The sequence below is a fragment of the Oncorhynchus clarkii genome, chromosome 9 (genome assembly GCF_045791955.1).
Source record: "Oncorhynchus clarkii lewisi isolate Uvic-CL-2024 chromosome 9, UVic_Ocla_1.0, whole genome shotgun sequence".
Lineage (NCBI taxonomy): Eukaryota > Metazoa > Chordata > Actinopteri > Salmoniformes > Salmonidae > Oncorhynchus > Oncorhynchus clarkii.
The window spans coordinates 22,183,423-22,206,996 of NC_092155.1; the positions used below are offsets into that span (position 1 = coordinate 22,183,423).

The 23,574-nt window shown below is 42.6% G+C and overlaps 1 protein-coding gene across 2 annotated transcripts in view; it reads right to left on the reverse strand.

Moving 5' to 3' along the window:
• LOC139416094 (adhesion G protein-coupled receptor L3-like) overlaps positions 1-23,574 on the reverse strand; it is a 356,247-nt gene that overhangs the window by 216,121 nt on the left and 116,552 nt on the right. The window lies entirely within an intron of this gene.

Sequence of the window (23,574 nt, forward strand, 5' to 3'; positions counted from 1 at the left end):
GGAGACCAGAGCCTGCGGTCTGTCATGGCGTTTCTGCTTCGCCTCTTGCCAGAGGAACAGAGGAAACTCCAGGGGTTTGGTGTTTACAGTGGGAATGAAAAAATGAGTGGGAAATGTAAACATTGGGCTGAGAGATCGCAGGGGACCGTGACAATTTGAGATTTTCATAAACACCCCTTAACAGAAGTGTCTGTGTTGCAGCGCCAACACTGGACAATGGGTCCCGACTGCAAGCATTTATCATGGGCTGGAAGGGGGCTAGACAGCCTGGAAGTGTGAGAGCAATTTACCTGTGTGTGTTTTGCCTGTGTGACTGTATGCCCTTGTGAAGCTCTCTCCCCCCTCCAGTAAATTCCACTACAATATGAGCCGTTATGAACAATCTAAAAGTTTTCCCCCTCCCATAACGACAACTGGCTTCTAGCAACTAAGGCACTGATACAGACTGGATTCCAAATGGCACCCTATTTCCTACATAGTGCACTACTATTGACAAGAGCCAATAGCGGTCTGGTCAAATGTAGTGAACTATGTAAGGTATAGGGTGCCATTTGGAATGCAGTCTGTATCAGTGGAAGTGCCTTAGTTGCTAGAAGCCAGTTGTCATTATAACAGAAATCAGACTTTTGAATAAATTTCCTCCGGTTTAGGGAATGAAACATATCAATTATCTCCTACTTAATGGAAGTCTCTCTCTCTCAAAACAAGTGATCCAGATCTTATTACATTTCTACTTTTAATCAAGGGAGAGAAGAAGAAAAATAGCATCCATGGTGCCCGCTTGTCAAACATTTGATTAGGCAGTGATATAAATACAATGAAATGTGTTGAAAATCTATGAAGAATGACACAAATATTAATTTACAACGTTTGCTGCTTCAGTGTCTTTAGATATTTTTGTCAGATGTTACCATGGAATGCTGAAGTATAATTACAAGCATTTTGTAAGAGTCAAAGGCTTTTATTGACAGTTACATGAAGTTGATGCAAGTCAATATTTGCAGTGTTGACCCTTCTTTTTCAGGACCTCTGCAATCCGCGCTGGCATGCTGTCAATTAACTTCTGGGCCACATCCTGACTGATGGCAGCCCATTCTTGCATAATCAATGCTTGGAGATTGTCAGAATTTGTGGGGTTTTGTTTGTCCACCCGCCTCTTGAGGATTGACCACAAGTTCTCAATGGGATTAAGGTCTGGGGAGTTTCCTGGCCATGGACCCAAAATATCGATCTTTTGTTCCCTGAGCCACTTAGTTATCACTTTTGCCTTATGGCAAGGTGCTCCATCATGCTGGAAAAGGCATTGTTCGTCACCAAACTGTTCCTGGATGGTTGGGAGAAGTTGCTCTCGGGATGTGTTGGCACCATTCTTTATACATGGCTGTGTTCTTCGGCAAAATTGTGAGTGAGCCCACTCCCTTGGCTGAGAAGCAACACCACACATGAATTGTCTCAGGATGCTTTACTGTTGGCATGACACAGGACTGATGGTAGCGCTCACCTGGTCTTCTCCAGACAAGCTTTTTTCCGGATGCCCCAAACAATCGGAAATGGGATTCATCAAAGAAAATGACATTAACCCAGTCTTCAGCAGTCCAATCCCTGTACCTTTGCAGAATATCAGTCTGTCCCTGATGTTTTTCCTAGAGAGAAGTGGCTTCTTTGCTGCCCTTCTTGACACCAGGCCATCCTCCAAAGGTCTTCGCCTCACTGTGCGTGCAGATGCACTCACACCTGCCTGCTGCCATTCTTTAGCAAGCTCTGTACTGGTAGTGCCCCGATCCCACAGCTGAATCAACTTTAGGGGACGGTCCTGGCGCCTGCTGGCTTTCTTGGGCGCCCTGAAGCCTTCTTCAAAACAATTGAACCGCCCTCCTTGAAGTTCTTGATGATTTGATAAATGGTTGATTTAGGTGCAATCTTACTGGCAACAATATCCTTCCCTGTGAAGCCCTTCTTGTGCAAAGCAATGATGGCGGCACATGTTTCCTTGCAGATAACCATGATTGACAGAGGAAGAACAATGATTCCAAGCACCACCCTCCTTTTGAAGCTTCCAGTCTGTTATTTGAACTCAATCAGCATGACAGAGTGATCTCCAGCCTTATCCTCGTCAACACTCACACCTGTGTTAACGAGAGAATCACTGACATGATGTCAGCTGGTCCATTTGTGGCAGGGCTGAAATGCAGTGGAAATGTTTTTGCAATTAATTGCAATTCACCTGATCACTCTTCATAACATTCTGAAGTATATGCAAATTGCCATCATACAAACTGAGGCAGACTTTGTGAAAATGTATATTTGTCTCATTCTCAAAACTTTTGGCCACGACTTTACACTGAACAAATATATAAACGCATAATGTAAAGTTTTGGTCCCACGTTTCATGAGATGGAATAAAAGATCCCAGAAATGTTCCATATGCACAAAATGCTTATTTTTCTCAAATGTTGTGCACATTTCTTTTCTTTTTTATCCCTGTTAGTGAGCATTTCTCCTTTGCCAAGATAATCCATCCACCTGACAGGTGTGGCAACAAGCTGATTTAACAGCATGATCATTACACAGGTGCACCTTGTGCTGGGGACATTAAAAGGCCACTCTGAAATGTGCCGTTTTGTCACAACACAATGGCACAGATGTCTCAAGTTGAGGGAGCATGCAATTGGCATGCAGGAATGTCCACCAGAGCTGTTGCCAGAGAAGTGAATGTTAATTTCTCTACCATAAACTGACTCCAACGTCGTTTTAGAGAATTTAGCCGAACGTCCAACTGGCCTCACAACCGCAGACCACGGTTAGGTGTTGTGTGGGCGAGCAGTTTGCTGATGCCAACATTGTGAACAGAGTGCCCCATGGTGGCAGTGGGGTTATGGTATGGGCAGACATAAACAACGGATAATAAAGACAATTACATTTTATCGATGGCAATTTGAATGAACAGAAATACTGTGATGAGATCCTGAAGCCCATTGTGAGGCCCATTTTTAAGAGATATCTGTGACCAACAGATGCATCTGTATTCCCAGTTATGTGAAATCCATAGATTAGGTCCTGATTTATTTATTTCAATTGACTGATTTTCTCATATGAACTGTAACTCAGTAAAATCATTGAAATTGTTGCATTTACATTTGGTCAGTATAAAATACTTGTAGCACGCACCACAATACAATAAGCGTCATTTATATGGAGAGGATGATGCCATCCATATAGTAAAACAATGAATGCAGCAAAATGTGGCCCAAAATCCAGATGGCTATGTTTTTACAGTTCTATCCAAAGGCACATGCACAGCCCATTGCATGGGATGGTTACCATAGAAACGTTGCACTGAGAATTGCAAAATACTTACCGACCCCTTATGATAAAGTACCAAACTGAATTTAAAAAAGCCATTTTGTCTCCACGATCCCTGAAATCAATAAATGATTTCATTCTTATCTCATTTATTCCACATTCTGTTCCATATTATTCTCTTGCTATGGAGTAGCTCATTCTCAAACGCGACGCCACATCAATTTATAAGCAGATTTGAGTTCTATTGAACTGTGCTTTGCTGAATAGCTCTCCTAAACATGAGTTTGCTCTCTGAGTATTACTGATCTATTTCAATTCACTGGGCAGTGGGCAAAGTGCCGTAGTTATTCTATAAGGATCAAATTCATCTTTGTGCCATTTTAAGCAACACAGTGTGCCATCCTAGGTTGCGAAATCACAGCATTCATAGTAGGATATTAACATTTTTTCACAAGTTATGGTATTAACGTGTGCTTCACTGGTAACACTTCGATATATGGTGTGTACACACACACACACCTACTCATTCCAGGGTTTTTCTTTATTTTTTACTATTTTCTACATGGTAGAAGTGAAGACATTAAAACTATAAAATAATACAAAAGAGTGTGAAACAAATCAAAATATATTTCATATGTGAGATTCTTCAAAGTAGCCACCCTTTGCCTTGATGACAGCTTTGAAAAACCCATGAATGAGTAAGTGTGTCCTAACTTGACTGGTAGTGTACGCAGCTTCAAACGTAGGCCAGATTAAATGGGAAACAGGCATATTACATCTAAGGTATGTTAGACCGACATTGAGAGAAATTAACTGTATAAGGGTTCCCATGTTATTCTCAAAGATGGGCGTCGAAACTATAATAGCTAACTATAGCCTATGCTATCTATGCTATGCAAACTATGCTATGCTAACTCAACATGAAAGGATACAAAAAAGGCACCAGCATACATTTGAAAGTCTATATACAGTGCCTTGCGAAAGTATTCGGCCCCCTTGAACTTTGCGACCTTTAGCCACATTTCAGGCTTCAAATATAAATATATAAAACTAATTTTTTTTGTGAAGAATCAACAACAAGTGGGACACAATCATGAAGTGGAACGACATTTATTGGATATATAAAACTTTTTTAACAATTCAAAAACTGAAAAATTGGGCGTGCAAAATTATTCAGCCCCTTTACTTTCAGTGCAGCAAACTCTCTCCAGAAGTTCAGTGAGGATCTCTGAATGATCCAATGTTGACCTAAATGACTAATGATGATAAATACAATCCACCTGTGTGTAATCAAGTCTCCGTAAAAATGCACCTGCACTGTGATAGTCTCAGAGGTCCGTTAAAAGCGCAGAGAGCATCATGAAAAACAAGGAACACACCAGGCAGGTCCGAGATACTGTTGTGAAGAAGTTTAAAGCCGGATTTGGATGCAAAAAGATTTTCCAAGCTTTAAACATCCCAAGGAGCACTGTGCAAGCGATAATATTGAAATGGAAGGAGTATCAGACCACTGCAAATCTACCAAGACCTGGCCGTCCCTCTAAACTTTCAGCTCATACAAGGAGAAGACTGATCAGAGATGCAGCCAAGAGGCCCATGATCACTCTGGATGAACTGCAGAGATCTACAGCTGAGGTGGGAGACTCTGTCCATAGGACAACAATCAGTTGTTTATTGCACAAATCTGGCCTTTATGGAAGAGTGGCAAGAAGAAAGCCATTTCTTAAAGATATCCATAAAAAGTGTTGTTTAAAGTTTGCCACAAGCCACCAGGTAGACACACCAAACATGTGGAAGAAGGTGCTCTGGTCAGATGAAACCAAAATTGAACTTTTTGGCAACAATGCAAAACGTTATGTTTGGCGTAAAAGCAACACAGCTGAACACACCATCCCCACTGTCAAACATGGTGGTGGCAGCATCATGGTTTGGGCCTGCTTTTCTTCAGCAGGGACAGGGAAGATGGTTAAAATTGATGGGAATATGGATGGAGCCAAATACAGGATCATTCTGGAAGAAAACCTGATGGAGTCTGCAAAAGACCTGAGACTGGGACGGAGATTTGTCTTCCAACAAGACAATGATCCAAAACATAAAGCAAAATCTACAATGGAATGGTTCAAAAATAAACATATCCAGGTGTTAGAATGGCCAAGTCAAAGTCCAGACCTGAATCCAATCGAGAATCTGTGGAAAGAACTGAAAACTGCTGTTCACAAATGCTCTCCATCCAACCTCACTGAGCTTGAGCTGTTTTGCAAGGAGGAATGGGAAAACATTTCAGTCTCTCAATGTGCAAAACTGATAGAGACATACCCCAAGCGACTTACAGCTGTAATCGCAGCAAAAGGTGGCGCTACAAAGTATTAACTTAAGGGGGCTGAATAATTTTGCACGCCCAATTTTTCAGTTTTTGATTTGTTAAAAAAGTTTGAAATATCCAATAAATGTCGTTCCACTTCATGATTGTGTCCCACTTGTTGTTGATTCTTCACAAAAAAAATACAGTTTTATATCTTTATGTTTGAAGCCTGAAATGTGGCAAAAGGTCGCAAAGTTCAAGGGGGCCGAATACTTTCGCAAGGCACTGTATTTGATTGAATTATTCGGTTTGAATAGGACTGAATAAGATGTTGGGATATTTATTTTTGCACACTGTTTAACCGGGGTGAAAGTAGATTTCATTTCTTCCCGGTACGGAACCTCCACATTTTTTTTTTACAATTCTAATCATAGAATTACATACAGAATCCCAATGAATTTTTATGTCTTCATCTGATTGTCAAACAATCACGCCAAAAGGCTCCCTACGCATGTTCGTCCACTCTATAATAATTCCCACGTCCATATAGTGCGCTACACCCACCATTTGAGAAATGGAAATCTCTTACAAAGCACCAAAAAGTGTAATGGATGACATTCGGCAATTGTGAAATAGGCCGACACTTGAAACCTGAATTGATGCATCCACTGCTGTCCTCGCGTCTCTGTCTTGGCAAAATGTCACTGTTATTGTCATACCACACCACATTTTGGACCGTACTTCCACATGGTTTCAAGTCCATTTGCTAATATTTTATGAGGTCATGATAAATAATAGTGTAATAGCTTTCAGTTTTCTTGGCATCTTTGTTTTAATTATTGTGATAGGCTTATGTTTTACCAATGCAGCATACCACCACCCCTCCCTCCCGGCTCATTTTCACCGCTGCTTTAGAAGAAATCAGATGTGCTACCCTGACTGTACATTGACAACTGATTGGGCTATTAGCATGATCTCAACATCCCTTGAGGGTCTTAAAAATGGACTCTCACTATAACCTATTTTCAGTTCAAGTTCTCAGAATGTTCATCAAGCGATATCTTCCACCCAAATATTAAAAAGCAATTCAGGAGCCAGAATCCCTAATCGACTAATGTAAGCAAGTAACCAAATGCCCAAAATAGACTTGAATTACCAGAGTAGTCAACAATTCTATGTAATTACATTTGTACCCGGAAGTGGCGATGGATAGGGCTCAGATTCCCTGGCTACCAACACCAGCATCCTGCCTGTGTGCCCGTATCACCATCTAAGGCCAGACACCCACTTATAGCTAAAAAGCAAGATGGAGTCTCATTGAGAGTCCTTACTGATATCTAAGCTCTCAGTTCTATTCTGTTCCACCTTCTCTTTCTGTAATCCTTGAGGAATATTCTTCTGTAGTTTTATTCCTGCTCCTGAGAATTTCTCAGGATAGGTCTCTTGACGAGCGCTCTGCTGAATACACAGAATTGTGGGAGAACTTGCTTGCTAAAAACTTTGAAGTCAAATCACCTTTTAGGCTAAAGTGAAGAATGATATCTTTACTTCAACTTTTCTTCAACTTGTCTAAAAGTGTTAATTCACACAGTGAATCTACAAAGAGCGAGTCATTTCTACAGACATGACACAATTCACAAATGAATATTTAAAAATGCAATTACTCACCAAAAAGGGAATTCTAAAGGTCATTGGAAATAATGGTTGAGAGGAAAATGTCGCTCTTCCCAAGGTTTCTAATCACTCGGAGAGGCAGCAAATTGAAAACCAAAAGATGAGTTTGATTGCGGGTCTTGAATGCGGATTTCCTTAAGTAATGGGGGTAAATTGCATGTCCTCAAGAGGGCTTGCATGTAGAGCGGCACTGAGGCCCTGGGGTCATTGAAGAACAGCCCAGACGCGCTTACCTCCTTCCCGAGACACCGGGCACTTTGGGTCAGACAGAGCTAACTAGCAATGACATTTAAAAGTCATAATTAATACCAAAAAACAGGCCCTCAGGGTAGGCATTTCAGTTAATCTCCCAAGAAACTGAAAAATTGTCCGATTGAAGGGGGCCCAACGACTGCAGACATTATGATTAGAGAGCTTGTTTGTGTAAATGGCTGTCATAATGGAGATCAACACATGTCTGGTACGATTTCGAAGGGTCCCTATACGGACTTGTGCAATTATTCAACTTTTCCTATCTCAACCGGTTTCCGACAGCATCAGCTCCAACACAGTCAGTGATGATTTGAGATAAACCTGCCATCTCAAATTAAGCCCGGATTGGGAAATACACCAAATCAAAACTTCAGTATGAAAAGTTTAGCTAATATTATGAAGGGGTAGAGTATTTCGTCCCAGGAGGCAGCTCGCTTCCTGCTGCAAACAACACATACCAAAACAGAGGGCGGACAATTCAAATGAGCTCTTATTGAAATGCATTACTGATGGATGGAGAGATGGAGGAAGGGAGAGATGGAGGGAGAGAAGGGCTGATTCAACACATCAAACGTCTGTCTCTCTTCCCCACGTAGCTGAATCTGCTCGGCCCACAAAACAGGTGATTAATTAGCGCATGAATCATAATGTCGTTATTCGATTAGAGCAGAGGGAGGCAGCCACACCCACTTGCGCTTTATGGTGAAGGAGATTGTGTCACCTGTGGCAAGCCGAGACGGTTTGAGGAAATGGAGGGTAGACCTACTTAAAAAAAATTGCTCTTAACGGTAACCATTTTTCCATAAAGAACAAAGAATTGTTCATTTTTAAGTGAGAAACTAGCATAATGAGTAAATTAAGTTTAGATATATCCCCAGGCAATCCAAATCTAAGGGTCTCTACTCAATCGAAAAGGATAAGGAGACTACCGTAAAACAAGACAATGTGTAAGCTGTACTTTTGAATGAGTGTAGTCAATAAAAAAAATGTGACTCAGACATGTAGACATTAAATCAAACACACTTTGCAATGCAGAAAAATGTAATTGTTTAAAAAAAATAATAATATTCAATAGAACCCTTGATGTGTCTGCAGAAAAAAAAACGCATGAAATGCCTGTCATCGAAGACTGCACACCCAACAAAACACAGAGAGCTATCCAGTTCCAGGTGTTCTTCAGTGGATCCTAGATTGACAGGCCCTTCAAAATCACACCAATTGTTGGCTTTTGGCGCCTCAACCGGCACTGTGGTTTTAGTGTAATTAGCCATTAGCATGAGTCAGTCTAATGGGGAGAAAGCATGGTCTGAAGACACGTTCTGCTTGCCAGTGGAAACAGGCCATTTGTTTTGTTCCCACTCCTCTTCATCGACACACATCTTCCAACGCCTGGCAACACACCAAGCTCGCCAGTATAGGGGAGGCGAGTTATGCTTGACAGAGCTAGTGACAAACTAACACACGTGCCTCACCTGTCAATCTAGCAGTCAGCCATGCCGAGGGAGGAAATCAGCTCTATTTACGTCAGTGAATTACTGAATTAGCCCCAAGGTGAGATACAGGAGAACAAAATCAGCTATGTCAATTAGAGAGGCTACATCAACTGCCTGAGTAACACCTTAACCTCACTAGACCGCTAGTTCTTGCCTGAAACTTGCAATCCATCCGTTATTTTACCAGGTAAATTGACTGAGAACACGTTCTCATTTGCAGCAACGACCTGGGGAATAGTTACAGGGGAGAGGAGGGGTATGAATTGTAAACTGGGGATTATTAGGTGACCGTGATGGTTTGAGGGCCAGATTGGGAATTTAGCCAGGACACCGGGGTTAACACCCCTACTCTTACAATAAGTGCCATGGGATCTTTAATGACTTCAGAGAGTCAGGACACCCGTTTAACGTCCCATCCGAAAGACGGCACCCTACACAGGGCAGTGTCAATCACTGCCCTGGGGCATTGGGATATTTTTTTTAGACCAGAGGAAAGAGTGCCTCCTACTGGCCCCCCAACACCTAATGTTTGATGCTTGCTGTTAATGGGGGTGGGAGGGGGGCAGATACGGTCTAATAGAGCTATATTTCTATATTTACTGTGACAAAAATCAACGTTTTTGTCTGTTCCATTGTGAAAAAAGGAGTCCCTACGCTGATTGCTATAAGTATGTACAGTTTTAAAGGTGGGATGTTGAAGTGGATGCTAAACGTGAGGCTAAAGGGGCCATTCAGTTTTTTACTTCAAATTAATGTTCCCATTTCACATACAGTACCAGTCAAAAGGTTGGACACCTACTCATTCAAGTGTTTTTCTTAATTTTTTACATTGTAGAATAATAGTGAAGACAGACATCAAAACAATTAATTAACACATGGAATCATGTAGTAACCAAAAAAGTGTTAAACAAACTAAAATACATTTTATATTTGAGATTCTTCAAAGTAACCAACCCTTTGCCTTGATGACAGCTTTGCACACTCTTGGCATTCTCTCAACCAGCTTCACTTGGAATGCTTTTCCAACAGTCTTGAAAGAGTTCCCACATTTGCTGAGGACTAGTTAGCTGCTTTTTCTTCACTCAGTTGTCCAACTCATTCCAAACCATCTCAATTGGGTTGAGGTCAGGTGATTGTGGAGGCCAGGTCATCTGATGCAGCACTCCATCACTCTCCTTATTGATCAAATAGCCCTTACACAGCCTGGGGGTGTGTTGGGTCATTGGCCTGTTGAAAGACAATTGATAGTACCACTAAGTGCAAACCAGATGGATGATCATCACAGAATGCTGTGGTTGCCATGCTGGTTAAGTGTGCCTTGCATTCTAAAGAAATCACCAACAGTGTCACCAGCAAAGTACCCCCTCAGCATCACACCTCCTCCTCCATACTTCACAGTGGGAACCACACATGTGGAGATCATCCGTTCACCTACTCTGCGTCTCACAAAGACACGGCGGTTGGAACCAAACATCTCAAATTTGCACTCATCAGACCAAAGGACAGATTTCCACCGGTCTAATGTCCATTGCTCATGTTTCTTCTCATGTTTCTTATTATTTGTATCCTTTAGTAGTGGTTTCTTTACAGGTCTTCCTTTCCTATGGTGGTCCTCATGAGAGCCAGTTTCATCATAGCGCTGGATGGTTTTTGCGACTGAAATGTTCCACAATGACTGACCTTCATTTATTAAAGTAATGATGGACTCTTGTTTCTCTTTGCTTATTTGAGCTGTTCTCTTCTCTATACCACCAATACCATTTCACAGCACAACTGATGGGCTCAAACGCATTAAAATTAACTTTTAACAAGGCACACCTGTTAATTGAAATGCATTCCAGGTGACTACCTCATGGAGCTGGTTGAGAGAATGCCAAGAGTGTGCCAAGCTGTCATCAAGCAACTTTGAAGAACCTCAAATAAAGTATATTTTGATTTGCATACAGCTTTCTTTGGTTACTACATGATTCCATGTGTGTTACTTCATAGTTTTGATGTCTCCACTATTATTCTACAATGTAGAAAATAGTAAAAATAAAGTAAAACCCTGGAATGAGTAGGTGTGTCCTATCTTTTGACTGGTACTGTATGTACTATAGACACTGGTAGAGTGGTGGCCTGCCCATTATGGCGTTAGCGGTGGCACCCCACCTGTGATTGGTGATGATTTTTAGACCAGACCTGTACTGGTACAGGTGCTGTAGATGATGAATATGAGGCTAGAAAGTGGTGAATTGCCCCTTTAAATGAATGCCAACAAGGGCTTAATTTAATCAAACACTATTAAGTGCTGAGCTGTAGCAGACCAGAAAATAAGCAGATGACAAAAGGAGGATGATGCTCTTCCGGGTGTTCAGAGATTGATACTCCACTTCAAAAATAAAATTATAGTTAACTATGTGGAGGTCAATTTCTCTTCAGCTCAAGGAATTTCTGGGATAATTCAGAGTGCGGTTCAATGACTTCATTAATTCTTGTTGAATATACACGAGTTGAAGTCCATTTGACAAATTTCTTGTCGAAGTGAAAAAGGGCCCCATCACGAATCCATTGAAACGAACACTTTATGAACATTTGAATATCCCAAAATATTGACGACTGAAAAAATATATATTTCCATTTCTATTCTCTACATGTAAAATAAGTTGAATAATATGTTCGGCTTCACATCTGCGAACCGCAGACTTTTTCAGTCCCGGGGCAGCCTAGGGAGTTGGCGGCTACTGCTATAGTGGCGGCTCGCAAGAGAGAAAGAGAGAGCGAGCGAGCGAGCGCGCACGAGAGCGAGAGAAAGTTGGGCTTTGTTCTGCTACCCGTCACATTGACATCGTTTGTCTATTTCTTCTCTTGTCATCTCCCCCGTCTTCCCCTGGCTCCAACCATCCCCTCAGGCTTCTGTGTCGCTCTGGGGACATTATGGGCCAAAACGAACACCACCTCGTTCCCCTCCATCCACCCAGACACACACCCACACTAATTGACACAGACACACACACAGAAACATAACTCAACTTGCACTGGCCGCGACACAAAGTATAACGGAGGTCAAAAAAAGAAACAAAAATATGCTTTCCTTGCGTGAGGGGGAGAAGAACCTGCCTTTCTCACATGGACCATTGGCGCAGTGCAGACATCGGCAGGTTAGAGCGTTGGGCCAGTAAGCAAAATGTCACTTTTTTGAATCTCTAAGCCGACAAGGTGAAGAAAAAAATACATCTGCCGATGTGCTCTAGAGCGAGGCACTTAACCCTAATTGCTCCAGGGTCGCCGTTGAAAACAGCAGACCCTAGTCATGACCCCAATCTCCGAGGAGGTTCTCAGGGGTAGTTGGAATATGTGAATTTCCCATTCATATGCGAACACATTTCCAATTCACACGTGTATTAACACGCGCTTGCATATGTGTGAAATAGGACAAATATAAGCACCCACCAAATTATTATCATCGAACAGCAACACCTGACAGCGCAAAGGAACTACATGGAACTACATTTAGCCATGTGAAATGAGACAGCCAGATACACCACACAGTGTCTCATTTTTTTTCTCCTGCAATATAAGACTTTAGATTTTCAGATAAGAAAGCTACGTTGTCTGTATCAATCTACTGTGAAAGATCCATGACCGAATGACTAAGGGAAGTCACGCTAAATACCATTCAGCCTGACCCTAGACCTGTTATATACAATTCGAGCCTTAGGCCTATCCTAACCCTGAAAAGTTCTGGGAGTATATTTTCCGGAGTTTTTCCTATGACAAAGCGTTCACAAAAATCCACTGTATGTTGTAGTGAATAGGAAAATCCTGAAATGTTCCAGTCTGAAAGGCATCTAAGCCTCATGTTAATTGCATCAACTGTGCTTTTGTGAGCATAGACAACGTAAACAAAGTATAATGCACGCCAATACTGACAATCACCATGGATAATAGTCTCTTTAGCCACAATATGATGTGGATTGCCATTGCAGTGTATTCGAGACAACACTGGTGTGTGAGGATCCCATCGGGTCATGTTTGTCAATGGAAACCACGACCTCATAAACTGACAGTGGAAAGCACTTAATCTGTTCTGACCTCAATCAGTCGACACTGAGAATAAACTACCCTATGCTCGCTCACACCGACTACATCCCAAATGGCGCCCTATTAATATGTAGTGCCCATAGGGCTCTGGTCAAACGTAGTGCACTATATAGGGAATAGGGTGTCATTTAGGATGCAACCTCTTTCACTCTCCCTCACACGGATTGTATATTCAACAGCAGCAGCCATGGAGAAGACATGGATGGGGAGAAAGGAGTACTTTTCAGCAGCTAAAGGAATAATAACGGATAATGCATTTGACACAAAGCCCATATTGGCTCGGGTTGAGAAACTCGGTGCGTTTGTTATGAACTTGAAGACACTGTATGTGTATGAGAAATGTGGCAATATCTTTGTTTTCGAGTTTGAGGGAACGCTAAGAAAAAGAGGAATCTTTCATTGTGGCTTGCTCTGCTGCTTATAGCATGAAAAGTCGCAGAGGCAACAAAGCTAAGTTCACAACTGATGTATCCTCATAGAAACTCATTTGACTTCAGATTCAGCAGGCTTCTTCCCTTGAGATATAAACATACTTTATTGGAGCTTCCTGCAAATAACGTACAGTAGCCTCCATTGTAAGCTTAGGTCATTTATGTATTCCACATTCTTCCTGTCTAACGCGATTTTTGCTGCAGTTTATTAGCCGAGGGGTAAAAAGCATGAATTAATACCAATTATGGCTCCAAGCAGTTATGTTTACTTGCATAATGAAAAACACAAATTATTCAAATGCGTAAATTAATATGGGATTTCATGCATATGCCCTAATTTACTAACTAAGGCACATAGCAACATTTATATCATATCTAAATAGGTAACTGTATCAGATGCAACTGGATTAGCAAACTGCTGAACTGTTAAGAGATTGAGGGTACGCAATGATGCACAATAACGTATTGTGTGACGAAATGGGTCCTACAGAGGCAAAACATTAAGAGACAGTTCGACATTTACTGGGGTGGTCCAAAATAGGTTGTCTAACAAAACATTTTTGTTTTGGGGGAGTTTGTGTGATTTTTAAATTGGGCAAAGTGAATTTTTTCCTTGGTTTACATTACATTCTACCGGTTTTACTATATAATTTATTTCATATAGCCGCAATTCCTCATCTGCTTGCATGCTCCTCCCCTATCAGGTGTTTTGGTACTTCCCTTATGCACTATTTTCTGCCCACTTACTATACAGTCAACTCTATCCTGCCCTCTATCAACAGTGGCAATAGCGGAAGGTGGATCGTTTGTCCAGATCTGCAATAGGTTAACTAGCAATCATACCATAGATAAAATAATTATAATCTGCACTAATTGTCTACATAAATCCACAAGAACATGGAATAGCTGATTGGCAGCGGAGGCCAGGTGCGTCATTGCGAAATAACAGTCAAGGCATGAGACGCAGCTCAAAAAGTTCCCCTATCGATGTTGTTTGAGCCATACACATTTTATTTACTATATAATCGGATGCCCATCTCAAAATAGTCAAAACATTTATAAAATATGTAAAACAATTTTTTACCAATTGAATGACATGTTTCGCCATTGTAATGTGGTAGTTGGTGTTCGGTTGAAGCTCTGTGAATCAAATTATGGGAATCAAAATAAGTATTTCTGAATCGCAAAAAGTAAAAAAATGTATTTTTGCTGTAGACTTCCTTTTGAATTGTGTTGGTGCAAAACTCATTTTATACATACGTTGATTTGGATGTTCAATTTATGGGACATTGCAACTCAACAGATGCTAGTAGTCAGCCTGAAGTATACACTTCTAAAAGTAATAAATATAGCCAATCGGTGCTATAAAATCCACGATACATGCTGAAACAATCATTCAACATTTTTCCCCAAAAACCTTCCCAATTAAATGTTGACTTCAAAGTAGGCACACCTGACACAAATAGTGGGTTAGGGGGATACCCTGACTGGGTCTCAAGCACTGGTCCTTTTGACAGTCATTACAAAACCATTATACTGTCACAATCCTTGCTACATTATACATGATACAATTCCCACCAAGTGGGTTAACCCTATTGGCACGATGCATAAGGTATTTGCCTTTCAAATGACCCGGTTTCACTTCCTTGTCCTGCCGTTTGCTACACTGGTGTCAGAAGTGGGATGGCGGCCATACAGCCATCAGAACGCATGGCTCGGACATGCTAGGGGGCTGATTAGTCGAAGGAGGGGGCTGTGTAGTAAACCTTGCTATATAGACCACGTTACAATTCCCAGCAAGTAGATTAACCCTATTGACACGAAGCGTAGCTTGTTTTCTTTCACTCCGGCAACCTGAGTTGTTTTCCCTGCGCCATAGTTTGCTACAATACTGTTGTACAAAAGGTTGTTTAGTATTATTACAACAGGTATAACTTTTGTTAAGTAAAAAAAGTGTTGTTTTTTTGTTTCCCCTTAATTTATTTAAAAATATATATATATATATTTATCCACTACATAGCTCATTAAATTTGTACGGCCTGAAAGTCAATAACATTATCCTACCTAGACTAGCCTACACCACCACAATGCAATGAAAATGTGAATTATTGTGAGTACAATTATTGTACAAGACTGTAAACTGCAGTTTTGTACAATTTCATTTGAATGATGTTGCAAAAGCCCTGTTATTTGAATGTTTCATTCTATTAATTTCATTTGGATCAGTTGTGAGTCAACTCGACAGATTAAAAAGTCTGCAAAGTCACAGTAGCAGGACAGTCTGGCTGTATTTTTACCTCTGATACGGATGTGCTGCTGTCTGTTGCCGATCATCATTCTCACATGTTGTCCTATATAGTGTAGGCACATAGGCCCAGTTATTCAGAAAAGCTTAACACGCTTGACTCCTTTCCAATCGGAGTGGTTGTTCCTTGACCTAGAACCTAACGCTTAAATATCGCCGAAATATTTGTCGTTTAACTTTTGATATGTATTACCTTATGTATGCAATAAACACAACCACTCACATTTGAGTCTGATTAGGCTACTTCAAAGGTCTCCTGTAGGCTACCTGCACACATTCGAAAGAGATATCGAAAAGAGATATCCGTCACACAAAAAAAACAAAGCCTTCAATGACATTCGGAGATTGTCAAGACAATCCTTCGACAAGGAGTAGGAATGGATGTATTTTCTGTTTGTTGAGATAGACAATGTCTATTTGATTGGGGTGTTGAAAACGTAAACCATGATGAAGCGCTCAAAGTCATCGGTATGTAGTTATGCCTGGACTATTGGTTATGTGTAGTGCTTTGGCACAGATACCTTTTGGTGGAATATTGTTGCATATATTTTATATAAATTATAAATATAGCATAAAAATGTTTAAAATCTGATTTCCCCCTAGCTGATCATTGTCTAAAGGCGGCTCTGGTCTTAGTGTAATGACACAAGCAGGGAGAGTTAGCTCAACTAATCCTCAACCTTCTGTTCCATAGCTCTGCTTGGACTGCCACAAAAGCATGCTGAAGTTGTCAAATCGATATCCATGTTTATATACACCGGGTTGATCTAGTTAATGTTATTTGTGGTGGTAATCAAGGGGAGGGTCATGTGAAAATATTTTGGGGGGGGGGGGGGGTGCATTTTATTGAAGCCTGGGTGTTGTAGTAATGGGGGTAGGATGGGATACCCGTATACTACATGGAAGATGCTAGCGTAGCTTTCAGACAGTAGGCTATGTACAGAGTGGCACCATTCATTGTCTCCCTCCCCTCCCTTTCATCTATCCCTCTGGGTCAATGAATGACCATGGAGGGGGGTTGAGGACACACCTCCTTCCCCCAAGGGAGGCTTTCTAGGACATTTCCCCCAAACATACATGCATGGTGGCCCCATTTAGCCTAGATTTACAAAAGGTCTTCTTTCGCCCGTCTATATCCAGGACGATGAGGGCAGTGCTAATCTAGAGTCTCTCTAGGTTACTGTAGTCTACAATGGCGCTAGCTAGCTAGCATAGGATAGTGTAGCTACAGCATGTGTAGCGTAACATCTAAAACATGTGCTGGGTGACAAAAAGCTCCTGTTCTGTCGGTGCGCCGAGAGATCACAGTAGCGTGAGCAGTTAATTGAATCGCATGGCGGAGCCCTCCGCAAGATTATTATTAACAAGAACCTGCCAGTCATACAGCGACACGCTAAAGGAGAGAGAGATGGAAGATAAAAGAGGTGAGGAGAGTTGAAAAAGATGAGAGGAGAGAAACAGGAGGGGAGGGGGTGGCGGAGGCGACAACTCGTCGATACCTAGCTCTTCGACCGCCCACAGAGAGCAGGTCATCTTATTGAGCGCGCATGCCACGGTGCACGCAAACTGGTGTGGCATTGCTTCCATCAACCTGGGTTGCTATGCTACATCTGCAATAGCAACAGCACTCAGTGAACCCTCTGATTCCTTTTGGCTTCCCATGTTTAAAATGAAAGCTAAAATCACACACACAAGGCTATTATGTGAAGACAAGAGGCGGGACTTTGAATATGCATGGAAAGGGATGTCGCCCTCCACGTGTGTTAATAAATGAACTGCAACGTGAAATGGGAAGACGTGTCAAATGTTTGGAATCCTGGACGACCGTCAGACGTACACAGTACTGTGGGCACGCAGTTCCCTTGAGAAGTATAAACACGAGGTGAAAACGTTTCACGCTCATACCTATGGCTCTGGGTACAATACTTGAACCTAAATATGCATATAATATTGTAAAGAAAAACACGGCAATGAGCATCAACCCACTTTAAAGGTCTGCACACTTAATATGAGCCCTTACTCAACAATGAGCAGAGTACACACAGTCTACAGCGTGTCCCTTCCAGAGGGCCTATAGAGACATCTCGTGCCAAAACGCTTGATGCTGCACTGCAGAGTGACATCCTTCTCTACCGTTTCTACTGCTCTCTCCAGCCCATGTCACGAAGCAGAAAGGACTGCATTATCGCAGTGAAAAAGGATCCCCTTCAAGTCCCCTATGCCACTGAACAAGGGCCAGTGATCGGGGTGTGTGTGTGTGTGTGTGTGTGTGTGTGTGTGTGTGTGTGTGTGTGTGTGTGTGTGTGGGAGAGGGGGGGGCAACACTGGGGAATGTGCACCTGCAATGTTTCTCACTTGACACAGTCAGTCTTTTGTGGGATCCCTCCATGTCACATTTATCTCCAGGGAAATCTTAGTGGTTTTCCACGGTTAAAATAAATGACAGAACCCCTAAAAGCCAGCTCTTAACTATTGACTTCTCTCAGTTTGGACTATCCGGACATTCAAGAGACAACATAATACAGGGGCTATATTTATCAAGCTTCTCAGAGTAGTAGTACTGATCTAGGTTCCGTTTAGCCTTTAGATCCTAATGAATGTATTATTGACAAGGATAAAGATGGGCCAAGATTATTTTCTGGGGATGCAGTAAGAGGGAGGTTGTTTACACATCAAACATAGCACACACAAAAATAAAATAAAAAACGACTACAACTGACATCTTAAACTTCTTCAGGAACATCTCCAAAGTAAATACATAAATATGATGCCTTAACGAAAGATACCGGACGACCGAGCACTTCATTTATTGTCGTCTCATCTTCCTTGACGTGTACTGTACTGTGACCAGGTGTGTGCAGTAAAAGGTGGGAGGTGAGGGTCGGTGGGGGAGGAGACCATTCCTTCCTACTCCAACAAACATGCAGCCAACAGCCTTAAGATGGGCCCTGGGTGGACTTAGGGGAGGACAGTGGGACGTGACTTCACAGGGGGATCCATCAATGGCTAACTTGACAATCTCTCCAGGGGCCTGACAATTCCGTATGGGATTGAGGGCAAGCTGTGACCTCAAAGACTGAGGGGACGGGGGTTATGGGGGAGTTTGTGATGTCGAGGAAGTGTGTGCCTTTCTTAGATCCCTTTCAAGGTACCACTCGTCCATTCAAGAAGTACATATATCCTCAAATCGGCTTGACCCTGACATTGTTTCAAACAAAATGTGGAGGGAGAAGGGCCTCCTTTGAGAGAAAGCTGTGTATATCTTTGTCGCTATCCTCCCTCTCCCTTTTTTCCTCAGGCACAATTAATAAGGAAATAGAACGGCCGGGCCAGCTTCCCAAAGGAGGCCGCAGATTCTCTCTATAATACAGCCCTTCTTTTGTCAATGGGTTGTATTGAATTCCCTCCAAGGCTACTGTGCCACATTGAAGGCCATCTCCAGTATCCCTCCTTCCCTCTCTCCCTCTCTCATTCTCTTATCATCAAGGGTCTACAGGGGCTAATCTGTCTCACTGTAACATTTGATCCCAGTCTTCGGTTCCAATGCCCGACTTTACAATACTTCATATATTGATTCACCCATTGCTTTCTACTAAGCTAAGAGTAGAGAGAGAGGAAAGAGAGGAGAGCGAGATGGGTGGGGGGTGAAAGAGGGTGAGATGGGGAGAAAGAGAGAGAGGTAGGGAGCGAGATGGAGAGATCGTATAAGCGTCTCACTTCGTAATTGGACCACCGTTCTTTTTCCCCCCGCTTTGAACTTTAGTTTCAGGCAAATGTAATTATATACCTTGTATTCTCGGTTTTGAAGGAAAAAAACGCTCAAATTCTCCCTCGATGGTGAAGTGGTAAAGTGCCATGTAAAAATGAGAGAGCTGGGGAAAGCAGTTTGGATTGACTGATTGGTTGGCATTGTCCTCTGAGCTCCATTAGGAAGACATTATCATTGTCCTCTTCAGTGGACCAATTGCCCCCAGGTGGGATAATACAACCAGCTAACAATACCGGACTCAAATCAATGCTCACATATACTGTAGAACAATAGCAAGGATTTGATTAATGATATGCTAAATGTGGAATCTTAATGAACTGTGCCTTTTGTGGCTATTTAGCTGATATGGTCATATTATGCTGTTCGGTCGACACTTGGACGGAAAAAAAGCACACCCTTAAAACAAATAGGCCAAGGACAAATTGTGTCCTTGAGTTGATGTTCCTTCGTTCTCAGTGGACATAGGGGAACCTGTTCAGCAGGCCATCATAGCAGTTGTATCACGTTGGCGCTTAAGTGTCCCATGTCTCTAAACATCACCACAGACCAATCAATGATGATTGGCTAACATCAATATGGGATACAGGAAGTAAAAAGTTCCCAATCTACAGTAGCCTATGCTCTTATGAAACCAGATTCATCGAGATTCAAATGAAAAAGCCCATGCAAAGTGCACAAGGTCTAACCCCATATCCAATTTGCATGAGAAGTGCCTAACTGCAGATAATCCCCGTAATTAGGCAAGCATACTGTATGACCATCAGAGGTGGATATAAATTGTTGTTGCCGTGGTGACATATAGTCAGGAAAGGGGATGGAGGACAGCCTTGCCTTTTTTCCCCACCCACATCGTGCCTGTGTGTGAATATGGTGTGTGGCGCTGGAAGAGTTTACAGGGCCAATCATATAAAGCTTTGGGAGATTTGTGTAACTACGAGCGGTATGAATATCAGGCTTCTCCTGTTTGATCGTAACACCTACCGTATCCTATCCTAGCCTTTCCATTGCATGCAAATCAGCCAGATAAGTAAAGGGTTGTCAGTGTTTTATAGCTTCATGCTGTTGCTAGTATTGGCTTAAGCATCTGGCGTGGGGTTGATACACAGATCTATCTGCCGAGCTAAATACTTCATTATGCAAATTGATAAAGTGACACGCTCTCTCGTTCTCAATGCATCGTCTCTGCTTGGCGTATGTTTGTCCCCACCCACCTGCTCACTTGCCAATTTTCGTCCAACCCCTGGTGGTTTGGGCAGGAAACCCTGTAGAAGAGCCTTTTTGCGCCTTGTGCTCGTTTGAAGGATCACTCTGTAATATTTATCTTCCCAGTCCGCCAGTCGCCACACATTACTCCACCTAATGTAAATCAACATCCTCCGCCACTTGACCCTGCTGTCAATATCCGTCCTCATTAAACACTATTCCATCCACCACAAGCCATTTTACCGAATTATGCAGAGGGAGCCGCAATGGGAGGATTCCAAATTCATTTGGGGGGGGGGTTAACCCTGCGAGCTCAAATGCCCAGCATTGCTTAATGTTAACGTCATTTGTTTCACTCGGGTTCTGAGCTCTGACAGCACTTTGGCAATGGCAGAGGCACACGATTGACTCCACAAGAACATGAAAGCCCCTTTCTACTCAAGGATGAGTAGGAACCAGGTAATGGCTCCTACTCAACATTTAGGTATGGTAGACAAGGAAAAAATATCTCCTGAGCCTGATACCAAAATGCCAGACAGTTAGAAAATGGCGCCGGAGGGGATGGCTGGTGTTTTATGGGCTCCTAACCCTGCTATTTTGTCTGTTTTTTCCCCCATTGTTTGTAACTTATTTTGTACATAATGTTGTTGCTACCATCTCTTATGACCGAAAAAATCTTCTGGATATCAGAACAGCGATTTACTCATCTTGAACTGGAAGAATATGTTTCTTTAATGAGTCCAACGCGAAGGACATAATGCTTCTCCGAGACCAGGCCCAAATCCTTGTCATTTGCATGAAGATGGATATACAGAGGGTGGAGATCGGGGTGCCTTGTGAGAATTTGTCGGCGAGTGGGTCACCCGCTTCTACCTCCGTTCTATTGGCCAACGTGCAATCACTGGAAAATAAACTGGATGATCTCGGCTTGAGACTATCCTACCGGGACATTAAAAACTGTAATATCTTATGTTCCACCGTGCCGTGGCTGAACGATGACACAGATAATATACAGTTGTCTGTGTTTTCTGTGCATCGGCAGTACAGAACAGCTACATCTGGTAAGACGAGGGGTGGTGGTGTGTGTCTATTTATCGATAACAGCTGGTGTGCAATGTCTAATATTAACAGTCTCGAGGTATTGCTCGCCTGAGGTAGAGTACCTCATAATAAACTGTAGACCACACTATCTAACAAGAGAGTTTATCTATATTTTTCGTAGCTATCTATTTACCACCACAAACTGATGCTGGCACTAAAACCACACTCAACAAGCTGTATAAGGCCATAAGCAAACAAGAAAATGCTCACCCAGAAGCGGCACTCCTAGTGGCCGGGGACTTTAATGCAGGTAAATTTAAATCCATTTTACCTCATTTCTACCAGCTTGTGTAATCAGAGAAGAAGAAAAACTCTAGATCACCTTTACTCCACACACACAGAGAAGCATACAAAGTTCTTCCTCGCCATCCATTTGGCAAATCTGACCATCATTCTATCCTCCTGATTCCTGCTTACACGCAGAAACTAAAGCAGGAAGTACCAGTGACTCGCTCAATACTGAAGTGGTCAGATGACGCGGATGCTATGCTACAGAACTGTTTTGCTAGCACAGACTGGAATATATTCTGGGATTCATCCAATGGCATTGAGGAGTATACCGCATCAGTCACTGGCTTCATCAATAAGTGCATCGACGAAGTCGTCCCCAAGTTGAACGTACGTACAGATCCCAACCAGAAGTCATGGATTACAGGCAACATCCACACTGAGCTAAAGACTAGAGCTGCCACTTTCAAGAAGCCGCCCACTACTCCAGGCGCTTATGAGAAATTCCGCTATGCCCTCAGACAAACCATCAAACAGGAAAAGGATCAATACAGGACTGAGATTGAATCCTACTACACTGGCTCTGACGCTCGTTGGATGTGGCAGGGCTTGAAAACTATTACGAACTACAAAGGGGAAAAAAGCTGCGAGCAGCCCAGTGACACAATCCTACCAGATGAGCTAAATGCATGAGAATACCAGCTGTTCCGGACGACTGTGGATCACAGCTCACGATGTGAGCAAGACCTTTAGACAGGACAACTTTCACAAGGCCACGGGGCAAGACGGATTACCAGGACGTGTACTCAGAGCATGCACGGACTAACTGGCAAGTGTCTTCCCTGACACTTTCAACCTCTTGCTGATCGAGACTGTAATACCTACATCCTTCAAGTAGACCATCATAGTCCCTGTGCCCAAGAACACCAAGGTAACCTGCCTAAATGGCTACCGCCCTGTAGCACTCACGTCGATAGCCATGAAGTGCTTTGAAAGGCTGGTGACGGCTCACAACACCATCATCCCTGAAACCCTAGACCCACACCAACAGATCCACAGATGATGCAATTTCACACTGCCCTTTCCCACCTGGACAAAAGGAACACCTATGGGAGAATGCTGTTCATTGACTACAGCTCAGTGTTCAACACCATGGTGCCTTCAAAGCTCATCAATGAGCTAAGGACCCTGGGACTAAACACCTCCCTCTGCAACTGGATCCTGGACTTCCTGACGGACCACCCCCAGGTGGTAAGGGTAGGCAACAACACATCTGCCCCACTGATTCTCAACACGGGGGCCCATCAGGGGTGCATGCTTAATCCCCTCCTGTACTCCCTGTTCACCCACAACTGCTTTGCCATGCACAAATCTAACAGCATCATTAGGTTTGCTGATGACACAACAATGGTAGGCCTGATCACCGACAA